We start from the raw sequence: 13362 nt of genomic DNA on the forward strand, positions 1-13362 counted from the left end.
AAATTATCGTTAGGGCTTAAATTTTGTGGATCTGTCTCAAAACTAAGGTTCGGTTGGATGTGACCACCTGGAACCGACGCCAGAGGGACCATGATTTGGCCATTTTCGCAGGAGGGTAATTTTCGCAATAAGTTATGCGAAATGCAGCTGATTTGAATGTTTGGAGTGCTAAATGCACCGGAAAAAGCAGCATCAAACTGCCCCAACCACTAAGCTAACTGACCAGATGAGTTTTGGCTATCAGGTGGCCACGGGACTAAATCTTGAGGCCTCGGAACGGCTTCCCGGAGACCCCCGATAGGTGACCATTTTACAAATATGGTGAATCCATGCCGTGCGACATATCAAAAGTTGCAGAATTTTATGGAGAATACATAAGTGACCATGTCAGAAGCCAGAAGCAAGATTGGCCACTTGTGGTCCCGGAACCGATTCCAGGGACCCCGGAAATGTGGCCAATTCTCGCAGTTTATATGAGCTTGCCGTATGGCACATCGAAATTCGCAGAATTTCATTGATAATTCACCAGTCATCAAACCAGCAACTGAAGACAACATTGTCCGCTTGGTGATCTCGGAACCGGTTCCCAGGGCCGGTTCCGAGGCCCCCGGAAATGTGGTCAATTCTCGATTTTTTTTTACTATGCCGTGCGACATATCTAAATTTTCAGAATTTTGTGACGAATATATCAGTGGCCACATCAGACACGAAAAGCAGGATTGGGCACTTAGTGGTCCTGGAACAGGTTCCCGGTAACCGGTTCCCAGGACTCCGAAAATGTGGCGAATTCTCGCAGTTTGTATGACCTTGCCGTATGGCACATCAAAATTCTCAGAACATCATGTGTAGGTAATTCATCAGTCATCAAACAAGCAACAGGAAACAACATTGTCCACTTGGTGGTCCCGGAGCCGGTTCCCAGGACCGGTTCCAAGGACCCCCAAAGTGCGATCAATTCTCAAATTTTTTTACCATGCCGTGCGAATTTTTCAGAATTTTGATGCGAATATATCAGTGGCCACATCAGATACGAAAAGCAGGAATGGCCACTTGGAGGTCCCGGACCCGGATCCGGAGGCCCCGGAAATGTGGCCAGTTCTCGCATTGTGTATGACCATCTCATGTGGCACATCAAAATTCGCAGAATTTTATAGATAATTCATCAGTTATCAAACCAGCAACTGAAGACAACATTATCTACCTGGTGGTTCCGGAACAGGTTCCCGGGACCGGTTCTCAAGACCTCGGCAATGAGGTCAATTCTCGCATTTTCTATGATCATGCTGTCCAATGCATCGAAATGTGCAGAATTTTGATGCTCACATCAGGTATCAGAGGCAGAATTAGCCACTTGGTGATCCTGGAACCTGTTCCCAGGACCCCGAGAACGTGGCCAATTCTCGCATTTTGTATGACCATCTCGTGCGGCACATCAAAATTCTCAGAATTTTATAATGAATTCATCTGTTTTCAAGCCAACTACGGGCAACAACATTGTCCACCTAGTAGTCGCGGAAGCGATACCAGGACCCCGGAAAAGTGCTCAATTCCCGCAATGTCTTTGATCACGCTGTCCGATCTATCAAGAGTTGCAGAATTTTGATGCGAATACATCAGTGGCCAAGTTGAACGCCAGAAACAGGATTGGCAACTAGATGGTTTGAAACCCGGTTCCGTGGAAACCTGGAATGTGCCGTGAGACTTATCAAAATTCATAGAATTTCATAGATAGATCATCAATTATCGAACAACTGGAAACATCAATGCATTGTCCACTTGATGGTCCCGGAACCGGTTCTCGGAGAAATGTTGTCAATTTTTGTGCTAACCCGATCACCAAATTTGCAGGGTTGTTGTCCAGCATTCTTGCAATATGCCCTGCTCATCGTATACTTCCGGCTTTGTCCACCTGCTGAATACTGGGTTCGCCGTACAGTGCAACGAGCTCGTGATTCATCCTTTACCGCCACTCACCCTTCTACTTCACACCGCCAAAGATTAGTACGCAACGGTCGAAACTCCAAATACTTGTAGGTTCCACTCAAGCATGGTCCGTGTCTCGTGTCCATAGAGGACCACCGGTCTTATTGGCGTTTTGTTCATGGTACATTTGGTGCGTGAGTATTGCACAACACAGTGATTCGTGCAACTTTTCCACCAGGTGATGGTAGTGTGAACTGGGCGATGGAATTCCATGAAAATCGTTCAAGGTGTTACGTCTGTTTGTCTGTGAGTATTACCATAGTCAATAAAATAATTTATTACATTTCCGGGGTCCTCATATTCTGGGACTACCAAGTGAACAATGTTGCTTCCCGTAGCTGGCTCGAAAACTTCATTCTCCAAAGAGTCTGGAAATTGTGGTATATCGGACGGCATGGTTATTGAAAATGCGAGAACTGGCATAATGCTAGGAGGCCAGGGAACCGGTTCAGTGTCCACTTGGAGGACAATGTTCTCTTCAGTAGCAGTTTGATAACTGGAAAATTATCCATGAAATTCAACGAATTTTGATGCGCCACATGGCAGCGTCATACAAAATTAGGGAATTGGTCACATTTTCGGGGCCTCGGGAACCGGTACTGGGAACCGGTTCCGGGACCACCAAGTGGGCAATGTTGGTTCCAGTTGCTGATTTGGTAACTGATGAATAATCTATGAAATTCTGCGAATTTTGTTGTTCCATACGGTAAGGTTATACAAACTGCGAAAATTGGCCACATTTCCGGGGTCCTTGGAACCGGTTCCGGGACCACCAAGTGGCTAATCCTGCCTCTGATATCTGATGTGAACATCAAAATTCTGCAAATTTCGATACATCAGACAACATGATCATAGAAAATGCATGAATTGATCACATTTCCGGGATTTTGAAAACCGGTCCCGGGAACCTGTTCTGGAACCATTAGGTGGACAACGTTATCTTCAGTTGCTGGTTTGATAACTGATGAATTATCTATGAAATTCTGCGAATTTTGATGTGCCACATGGGATGGTCGTACAAAATGTGAGACTTGGCACCATTTCCGGAGCCTCCGGAACCAGGTCCGCGACCACCAAGTGGCCTATCCTGCTTTTCGTATCTGATGTGGCCACTGATATATTCGCAACAAAATTCTGCAAATGTAGATGCATCGCACGGCATGGTAAAAAAAAATGAAAATTCACCTCATTTCTGGGGTCCTCGGAACCGGCCCTGGGAATCGGTTCCGGGACCGCCTAGCGAACAATGTTGTTTTCAGTTGCTGGTTTGATGACTAATGAATTATCTATGAAATTCTGCAAATTTCGATGTGCCATATGGCAAGGTCATACAAACTGCGAGAATTGGCCACATTTCCGGGGTCCTGGAACCGGTTCCGGGACCACCAAGGGGCTAATCCTGTCTCTGATATCTGATGTGAGCACTGATGGATTCGCATCAAAATTCTGCAAAATTCGATGCATCAGACAACATGATTATAGACAATTCAAGAATTGACCACATTTCCGGGGTTTTGAAAACCGGTCCCGGGAACCTGTTCCGGGACCACTAAGTGGCCAATCCTGCTTTTCGTGCCTGATGTGGCCACTGATACATTCGCATCAAAAGTCTGAAAAATTCGCACGGCATGGTAAAAAAATTCGAGAATTGATCACACTTGGAGGTCCTTGGAACCGGTCCTGGGAACCGGCTCCGGGACCACCAAGTGGACAATGTTGTTTCCTGTTGCTTGTTTGATGACTGATGAATTACCTACACATGATGTTCTGAGAATTTTGATGTGCCATACGGCAAGGTCATACAAACTGCGAGAATTCGCCACATTTTCGGAGTCCTGGGAACCGGTTACCGGGAACCTGTTCCAGGACCACTAAGTGCCCAATCCTGCTTTTCGTGTCTGATGTGGCCACTGATATATTCGCCACAAAATTCTGAAAATTTAGATATGTCGCACGGCATAGTAAAAAAAAATCGAGAATTGACCACATTTCCGGGGGCCTCGGAACCGGCCCTGGGAACCGGTTCCGAGATCACCAAGCGGACAATGTTGTCTTCAGTTGCTGGTTTGATGACTGGTGAATTATCAATGAAATTCTGCGAATTCCGATGTGCCATACGGCAAGCTCATATAAACTGCGAGAATTGGCCACATTTCCGGGGTCCCTGGAATCGGTTCCGGGACCACAAGTGGCCAATCTTGCTTCTGGCTTCTGACATGGTCACTTATGTATTCTCCATAAAATTCTGCAACTTTTGATATGTCGCACGGCATGGATTCACCATATTTGTAAAATGGTCACCTATCGGGGGTCTCCGGGAAGCCGTTCCGAGGCCTCAAGATTTAGTCCCGTGGCCACCTGATAGCCAAAACTCATCTGGTCAGTTAGCTTAGTGGTTGGGGCAGTTTGATGCTGCTTTTTCCGGTGCATTTAGCACTCCAAACATTCAAATCAGCTGCATTTCGCATAACTTATTGCGAAAATTACCCTCCTGCGAAAATGGCCAAATCATGGTCCCTCTGGCGTCGGTTCCAGGTGGTCACATCCAACCGAACCTTAGTTTTGAGCCGGATCCACAAAATTTAAGCCCTATCGATATTTTTGAGTACAAAAACTTTATTATTTTATTGAGAAATGACTGTGAAATCATTGTACCAAATCCGGGTCAATATGACCCGAACACCTTAAACGTAACTTTTTTTGAACACCTTCGGAAGGTTAATCACTCCCTTCATAGATCCCACCATAATATATATCACATCAACAGAAAAAAACCAAACGTCTCCGAACCAGAAACTCAACCCCATCTCGCTCTCTCTCTCTCGTTCCAGATATCATCATCTCATCGTCGCCAAACCAAGTCGTCGTTCTTCATCGTTGCCAAAAATAAACCACCGAATTCGGCTCGACCCCTCCGGTCGAATCCTTGAACAAAATCAATCAACTTCACCGAGAAAAATAGACCATCAAACGAGAAACACGAGACAACCACCGAAGAGTTGAACGAAAGAAAAAAAAATGGATCAAGTCTAATCATCAAGACAACGAACGTAACATTCGGACATCGCGGACTTGTTTCAGCACTGCTCTCGGATCGCCGCCACCGCCGCCACCAAATCGGGAAAAAGGTAAGTGACAAACGTGCGCTCACGGACACGGTTTCAGGGGAATGGGACTTTGTCCACTGTCGAGTTGGGTTGGCTTTTTCGCTATGCTTTTTAGGGGGATTATGAAGGCAGATCCTATCATCATCGGAAATCAAGCCGGTCGGCCGGCCGGCCAAGTTAAGCAGGATGTGCGTGGGTTTTGCACGCGGTTTCGGTGATCGCTGACGACCAGAACGCGAGCGACAGATTTCTGCCGATGAGTGATGAGGAAAGGTCAACGGCTCTTAAGGAGATTTGACGAGCAAGGTTGATGATTAGACGAGATGAGATGGGAACGGTTGATGGATCAGAATTGATGGATTTATGTAATATCTGTTCAATATTTACTGATCGAAAGAAAGAGAAACATTATATTATTAAAATTGATAATATAACCCAAGTAACACAACTTGTTTTTTATGAGTTTAAAATTCACGATTCATACCTACACTTTGATCTTAGCCTTTAGGCCGAGGAAAAAAAACGATTCATACCTAATCGATTGATTTTTTCGTGCTTATCGAACATGCTTATGATTATCGAACACTTATATCATCAAAACAGCGCAAAAAATAACGACTTATAAAATATCTTAAAGGTTATATAAGATCTGATTACCCCAACGCATCACTTGTTCATCGACTTCAAAGCGGCATACGACAGTATCGACCGCACAGAGCTATGGAAAATTATGGACGAGAACAGCTTTCCCGGGAAGCTGACTAGACTGATAAGAGCAACGATGAACGGTGTGCAGAACAGCGTAAGGATTTCGGGTGAACTATCCAGTTCATTTAAGGGCCCACATAGCCGAGGCGGTAAACGCACGGGTATTCAGCATGACCGTGCTGAGGGTGACGGGTTCGATTCCCGGTCGGTCCAGGATCTTTTCGTAAAGGAAATTTACTTGACTTCCTTGGGCATAGAGTATCTTCGTGCCTGCCACACGATATACACATGCAAAATGATCAGTGGCAGAGGAAGCTCTCAGTTAATAACTGTGGAAGTGCTCATAGAACACTAAGCTGAGAAGCAGGCTTTGTCCCAATCAGTGTTGCGAATACTCACTTGCAAGAATGATACTCATTTGCTTCTATCTCAGTCCAGAAGCATGCTATCAAAAAATGATGTGTGAAGGGCTTTTAGATTGTTGTTTAATCTAAAACTTTGCCGAATAAAGTAAAGGTCGCAGACGCATACCAAAGTTGTGAGAGAGCTGTGAGTACAAGGTGAGTAGAATTCGTGTAATTTATACTCACCTTGTACTCACAGCTCTCTCACGGTTTTGGTATGCGTCTGCGACCTTTACTTTATTCGGCAAACTTTTAGATTAAACTACAATCTAAAACCCCTTCAAACATCATTTTTTGATAGCATGCTTCTGGACTGAGATAGAAGCAGGTGAGTATAATTTTTTGCTAGTGAGTATTCGCAACACTGGTCCCAATGAGGACGTCACACCAAGAAGAGAGAGAGAGAGAGAGAGAGAGAGAGAGAGAGAGAGAGAGAGAGAGAGAGAGAGAGAGAGAAAGAGAGAGAGAGAGAGAGAGAGAGATAGAGAGAATCCAGTTCATTTGAATCCCGACGGGGACTACGACAAGGTGATGGACTCTCCTGCCTACTATTCAACATCGCGACGAGCCGGGCTCAACAGCCGGGGTACGATCTTCACGAAATCCAGCCAATTTGTCTGTTTTGCGGATGACATGGATATTATTGCTAGAACATTTGGAACGGTGGCAGAACTGTACACCCGCCTGAAACGCGAAGCAGCAAAGGTCGGACTGGTGGTGAATGCGGCTAAGACAAAGTACATGCTGGTAGGTGGGACTGAGCGAGACAGGACAAGCCTTGGCAGCAATGTTACGATAGACGGGGATACTTTCGAGGTGGTAGAAGAATTCGTCTACCTCGGTTCCTTGCTAACGGCTGACAATAACGTGAGCCGTGAAATACGAAGGCGCATCATCAGTGGAAGTCGTGCCTACTATGGGCTCCAGAAGAAAAAGATTTACCCCCGCACCAAATGTACCATGTACAAGACGTTAATAAGACCGGTGGTTCTCTACGGACACGAGACATGGACGATGCTCGAGGAGGACCTGCAAGCACTCGGAGTTTTCGAGCGACGAGTGCTAAGGACGATCTTCGGCGGCGTGCAGGAGAACGGTGTGTGGCGGAGAAGGATGAACCACGAGCTCGCTGCACTCTACGGCGAACCCAGCATCCAGAAAGTGGCCAAAGCTGGAAGGATACGATGGGCAGGACATTTTGCAAGAATGCCGGACAACAACCCTGCAAAGTTGGTGTTTGCTAACCATCCGGTTGGTACAAGAAGGCGTGGAGCGCAGAGAGCACGATGGGCGGACCAGGTGGAGCGTGATCTGGCGAGTGTTGGGCGTGACCGACGTTGGAGAGCTGCAGCTGCAAATCGAGTATTATGGCGGCAAATTGTTGATTCAGTATTATCATGAATTTGATGTTAACTAAATAAATGAATGATGATCCGATTACACCAATAGTACTACCAACTCTATAATATTGATTTGTTGGAATCAAGTTATTTGTGATGCGCAATGTGTAGGCATAACTTATTGCGCTCAAATGTTGACCTCAGGACCCGAAATGGAACCAAAAAACCTTTATCTGTAAAAACCACAGTTCCAGGTAATTTAGCCGAAAGGGTCATTTGGCTGAACGCCGTTTGGCCGAAAAAGGTATAATGAGCTTTAGTGATAATGACTCCGGTTCCTATATCAGAATAACTCGAAAGAACAGCCTATGATTCAAAGAATCAAGACATCAAATCTCTGACAAAAATATTATCAGTTTCAATGATAACTAATTGTTTGTACCAGAGTGGACTCTACGTTGTGTTATTTTAATGATTTAATGAAGAACACCGTATTGACGACCATCCTGCCATGGCGGAGGCAAGGCAACTGAGTTATATCTTTATTGAGTATGGTTGGGATAAATACATATACAAATAGCACACTAATGACATCTACATCTGAGGTAGCAAATAGGGACGATACGTTTGTCCAAACACTAATTCTTTGAGAAAACTAGTGAGAATAGCCTATGATTAAAAAAACGAAATATTTCTGATAATAATAATATCCAGAGTTTGTCTACGCCTCCAAATCTTTTTGATAATAATTCGGTCAAACGGCATTCGGTAAAATGGCCTGACACCAAAAGCGACCACTTAAAATGGATATATTTTAAAAGAGTATTATGTCCGGTATTCAGAAAATCTAAGACAACGATCAAAATTCAATTGTAGATCTCCATCTTCGAGTTTCAGGCCAAATTTCCAATGTTTTGGTCATTAATTTTGGACACCAGACATATTGTCCATGCTAAATATACCCATTTTCCAATATACAATTCACCGTCTTCGACCTTACAGCCTCTACAGACTGAACAGACCGTCCGATGCAAAGCTTTCCCCGACTGGAACGGTAATCGAACCCACAATAAAAATTCACGCAAAATTTTGGTTCAATTCGTGATCAAAATTTTAAAATTCGCCAATGGGAAGTGCCTTACAAGTCAGTTCATTTCATTGTGCACAGACATACATACATGTGTAACAAACTGACATCAACTCAATTCGTAGAACTGCGTTGGTTGGTATATGTCACTCGATCCTCCGTTCTAAAAGAATATTTATGAACGAATATGGATTATTTTTTAGAAATAAGCTTCACAATTGTTGGAGTATTTCCGAATAAAATCCTTTGAAGAAGACCTCCAAGCAAACCGAGATGACATGATGCACAGAGACACAGCTCGTGTGCGCACATCTTTATTCATTATGTGCTGTCACTAACGACAGAACCCCGCTGACAGCAAACGTTCAAAGACTTTAAACGTGATTGTAAATTGGTAAATCAATGCCGGCCAACTGTGCTTGGCATGCTTTTTATTTTCTCAATTTTCTTGTGTTATTTTCCACCAAGCAACAGTTCAAAGCCTGATTGACTCTGTGTAGTTTTCGAGAACCATCATAAAACTTGAAACATTCTATCATGGTTTGTTAGAGTTCTCACTACTTGGTAGAATATCTCTTATTCATACATGTTACTTGAGGTGAATTCCGTAATAAATCCCCATACATAGAACAAAACACATCAAATAATTAAACAATTCTTTTTTGCAAAGTAAACTGCTTCCACCAAAATTTGTGTTGCATTTTTCAGAGGTTCCATCCGTAATCAACTTCTTTACCCGTTAAAAGATTCTGATCGTTCGTATCTTCATCATAAGTTTAACCAAAAACATTTGATAGTTAGCTTTTGATAGCGATTCCATAGGAAATCGATATAGTGCATCTCCAAATGTCGTAATACTATTTTTTTATTTCTTAATATGACCAATTTTGGGATAGGGTGGTCCTAAAAATCAAAGTTTATAAGAGCTAAAAATATTCCAAAATATTATAACTTGACCGATTTCTTTTTTTTTTTAAGATATTGAATTCTAGTTCTTGGGAAAAAATATTTTGGGAGGGCATAAGGCCGTTACAAATATTTATTACACTTTTTGTCCCTCCACTCTTTGGAGTGTCGAGAGGGGATGATAAAAATAATAAAGCATTTAATACGATAAATATAAAATATTCATCGGATTTGTTAAAGAATTTTCACCAAAGCCCGATATTTTGATAAATATATTTTTATGTGCCCCCTCCAACAGCAAAATCCAGCCAACAATTTTTGAAGGGGGCGGGGAGACAAAAAGCCAAAATAAAACTTGTATCAGCCTAATTGTGTTTAAGTACATGCAATCTGCAAAAATATGGATTGTTTCGCATTTTCATGGTTTTGGGACCAAGGTAACGAGGTACCCTGTTTTATATTTTATCAGAAAGTTCAGGAAATATGGCGTAACATATCCAAAAATTAAATAAAAAATGTATGTTTTGGAGTTTTTTGAGGTATGATTTCATTTTAAGGGAGAGCCATATATTTTGTAACTGTAAAATTGTTTGATATTGTTAATCTTCATAAAACTATGCATTGTATTGTATTTTTGAGTGATACCTGGTATTCTTTGTATCCATAGTTTTATAAGGTTTCAGAATAAAATCTAATTCAAAAGTTTTTTTTGTGAGGAAAAAATAAATAATCATATCTCAAAAACAAAAAAAATACTTTTTTTTAATTTTGGAAATGTAACGCTAAATTTCCTGAATTGTCTGATACAAATACAAAAACAGAGTACCTAAACATAATTACGCCCGTTCAATATATTTTTTTATCTAAAAACTTCGAACAAAAAAAAAGAAATTTATAATCAACCAAACAGTTCTACAGTTATGATTTTTTTTATTTTTAGTTTTAAAAAATTTTGATTTTTTAGACCACCTTATTCCAAAATTGGTCATAAGAGTGACGAAAAAAATATCGGTATTATCATTTTCGAACTACAAACCACACTATTCGGAGATGCACTATATCGACGTTCTATGGAATGGCTGTAAATTTTTGTAGGTTTCTGATGCATTTCTTGCTGTGTTTCATGAGTGAATAATAAAAAAACACCTGACCTATAAGCCTACAATATATGGTCATTTTTCACAAAATTGGCCATAACTCAAAAACTAAAAAAGTGCATTCCATAAATGTCAGCGATTGAAGTTTATTAAATTACCTTCTCAAAAACATTTTTAGGAAAATTATCCACGAGTTTGAGCATAGTTTTCAGGCTTTTCTTTACAAATTTTCTCAACGGTGAAAATATTTTGTAGAAAACTTTTTCCATTTCGTTTTTTTTTTAATTCCTGAGTAAATTGCTTTCATTTTCATGAAAAAAAAAACTTTGTTTCTACGATGCTTCGTTCTTGCGTTAGGATTTTTTAAAGTTAGGAGTGTCAGGGGAAAGCAAAAAAAAATCCACCTAAGTTTTCCGGGAAAATAGGTGGCCCTGAATTTTTCTCAATTTTTTTTATGTTTCTATATATGAACCCTGTCTGTAGAAAAAAAATCATGAAAATATGAAACCTTTCGGCCCAAACCCATAGGGTAAACAAAAAATAGTCTCCATCACTTATCAGAGTGGATGCTGAACCAACGATATCTTCCCTACTAACAAACAACCCTTCCTACAGCCTTTTTGAGGTAAACGTCAACTTTCACATCACACAGGTTGGCATACTCCTCCAACCTAACTGCAAGGACGTGGTCGGCGCCACGTTTTCATTGTCGAGACCCCGTGGAAGTCCAGTAATTCATGGTGGATGGTTTGGTACTTTTGTATGATTTTTTTTTTTTTGAATTCTGCAACAAATGTTATAAAAAAAAGATAATTCTAATATATTTTAACGAGTAACTGTCTAAATGATTGAGGAAAGATGCTACCAAAAACCTAGGCAAAGAGTATTTCCGGAAATTTAATGAGAATTTCATTAGTTTCTGTTGGTACTCTCTGGTTTTTACAGTTCCACTTACGCCAATAGACAATATTATTGACGAACCTTGACAATTTTATATCAATAGAGAAATAATATTTCAGGATTTTTGGAAAAAGCAAATTATCCAAAACATTATTGCGTTCCCTGGATTTAGTAAGTAAGTGTGAAAACTAAGTGTACATTCCGCATTTTTTTTCAGGAAAGTTAATGAATATCTGGAGAGTTGCTGATTCTACTTTTTTGGGAGATTTTTATAAATTTTATTAATGATTTCGTGTTGCTCAGAAGCTTTGTGAATTCCGAAAAATATTTCAGACTGCTCCACATGAATGAGTTGTGGTGAGTGAAAATTCACGAGAAAGATAAATCTATCAAGCATCTTAGAGTCCACCTTCTTTCGCTTCTTATGTTACTTCAATGCGTTCCCTACTTGAAAAAACCTGAAATATCATGAAAGATTAATGAGTTCAGGAAGTCAAGGCGATATTCTGTTTTCAACTCAATAATACACGTTATGAATCGTAAAGATCAATACCGTTTTTGTTCTGCAGGTGTTCTGTCATGGTAGAATAAATGGATGCAGTTCTTGAAGAATTCCTTATTTTGTTAATGGTGGCTCCCAAAAGAGGAACTTCTGAAGGAATCTCGTGGCCGAGTGGTTAGAGTCACCAAGCTTCTAATGTAAAGTTTCGTTTACTTTGTACAGTTCACTAAATACAGTTTTCGTGTCTTTTTAATCCATTTGGTAGATTAGCACAACTCGAGAACCTACTTAGGAAAAAGGTCCTTGAGGGCTTCAAGAAATTTCTAGCGGTGTCACGAAAATGTTCTTTGTGATATCTTAAAAAAAGATCAATGTATGGCTTTGGTATTTTAGTTTTCAATTCCTGATCATGCTTTTTAAATAAACTTTTAAGTAAACTCTCGATGGAAATCCAAAAAGCATAGATGGTGATTCTTGAGATACTTGTAAAGGAGTTTTGTTTGAATTTGTTACTATGTTGACAATAGCGTAAACATTAAAAAAGCACAACACTACAAAAAAAAACATCTCGTCGTATACAGTGGGAGCGCGGTACAGTTCAAGAATTTAGCAGGTGCGCGTTCTGAAAGGTTAAGCGAGTCGCCCAAATTCGTAAATAAGTCCTAGACCGCTGTTTTGAGAGTTGCCTCCTTCCCGTCCGAACCATAGCACAAATATTTGAGACTAATCTTTGACTCTTGGACAAGACTGACGCAATGGTCCGCCAATGGCCGAAAACTGTCTTGGCCACGTCCTTGCGACAGCTGAGGGAAGGGAACGGATGGTTAGTTCGAGACCTAAGAAAGATGTAGACAGCTCCACGATCTCTCAGGCCTAGGTGTCACAGGAACTTAGGTGTTGTTAGGGGAAGGGTAAACTCCAAAGGTTACGTTTGGTAAACATTCAGGCATACAGAATATTACCATGTTGACAATATTCCAGAAAACTTTTTTTTCAAGTGAAAATGTTTACAAATATTGAAAATATAATTTTAGAGAAAATTATACAATAATCGATGGAGATTTTTTCTATCAACATTGAAATAAAATACAACAACGAAGAGAAAGAATAGATATTTGATTGAACGACAAAGTAACACATCTGCAACAATGTGTTTAATCTTTAGGAGGTGTTCATGCCAACACTAAATCCACGCAAAATCGAGTTCTCCTCCCCACCTCCAATCCTCCAAGATCCCACTAGCGCGTATTACGTAAATTCACCTGGCACCTAGGGTGATCTTACCGTGCCATGCACCCATTTGGCCTGCACGATCGTGCACACACATT

The 13362-nt window shown here is 41.1% G+C and overlaps 1 protein-coding gene across 1 annotated transcript in view; it reads left to right on the forward strand.

The window, feature by feature from the left end:
* The window catches only part of LOC109402526 (transcription factor hamlet), a 368179-nt gene that overhangs the window by 108612 nt on the left and 246205 nt on the right, over positions 1–13362 (forward strand). The window contains exon 2 of the mRNA XM_062849409.1: positions 4815–5111. The gene's annotated coding sequence lies outside the window, so the exon portion shown is untranslated. The remainder of the gene's footprint in view (positions 1–4814; positions 5112–13362) is intronic.

This window comes from Aedes albopictus, chromosome 2 (assembly GCF_035046485.1).
Source record: "Aedes albopictus strain Foshan chromosome 2, AalbF5, whole genome shotgun sequence".
NCBI lineage: Eukaryota > Metazoa > Arthropoda > Insecta > Diptera > Culicidae > Aedes > Aedes albopictus.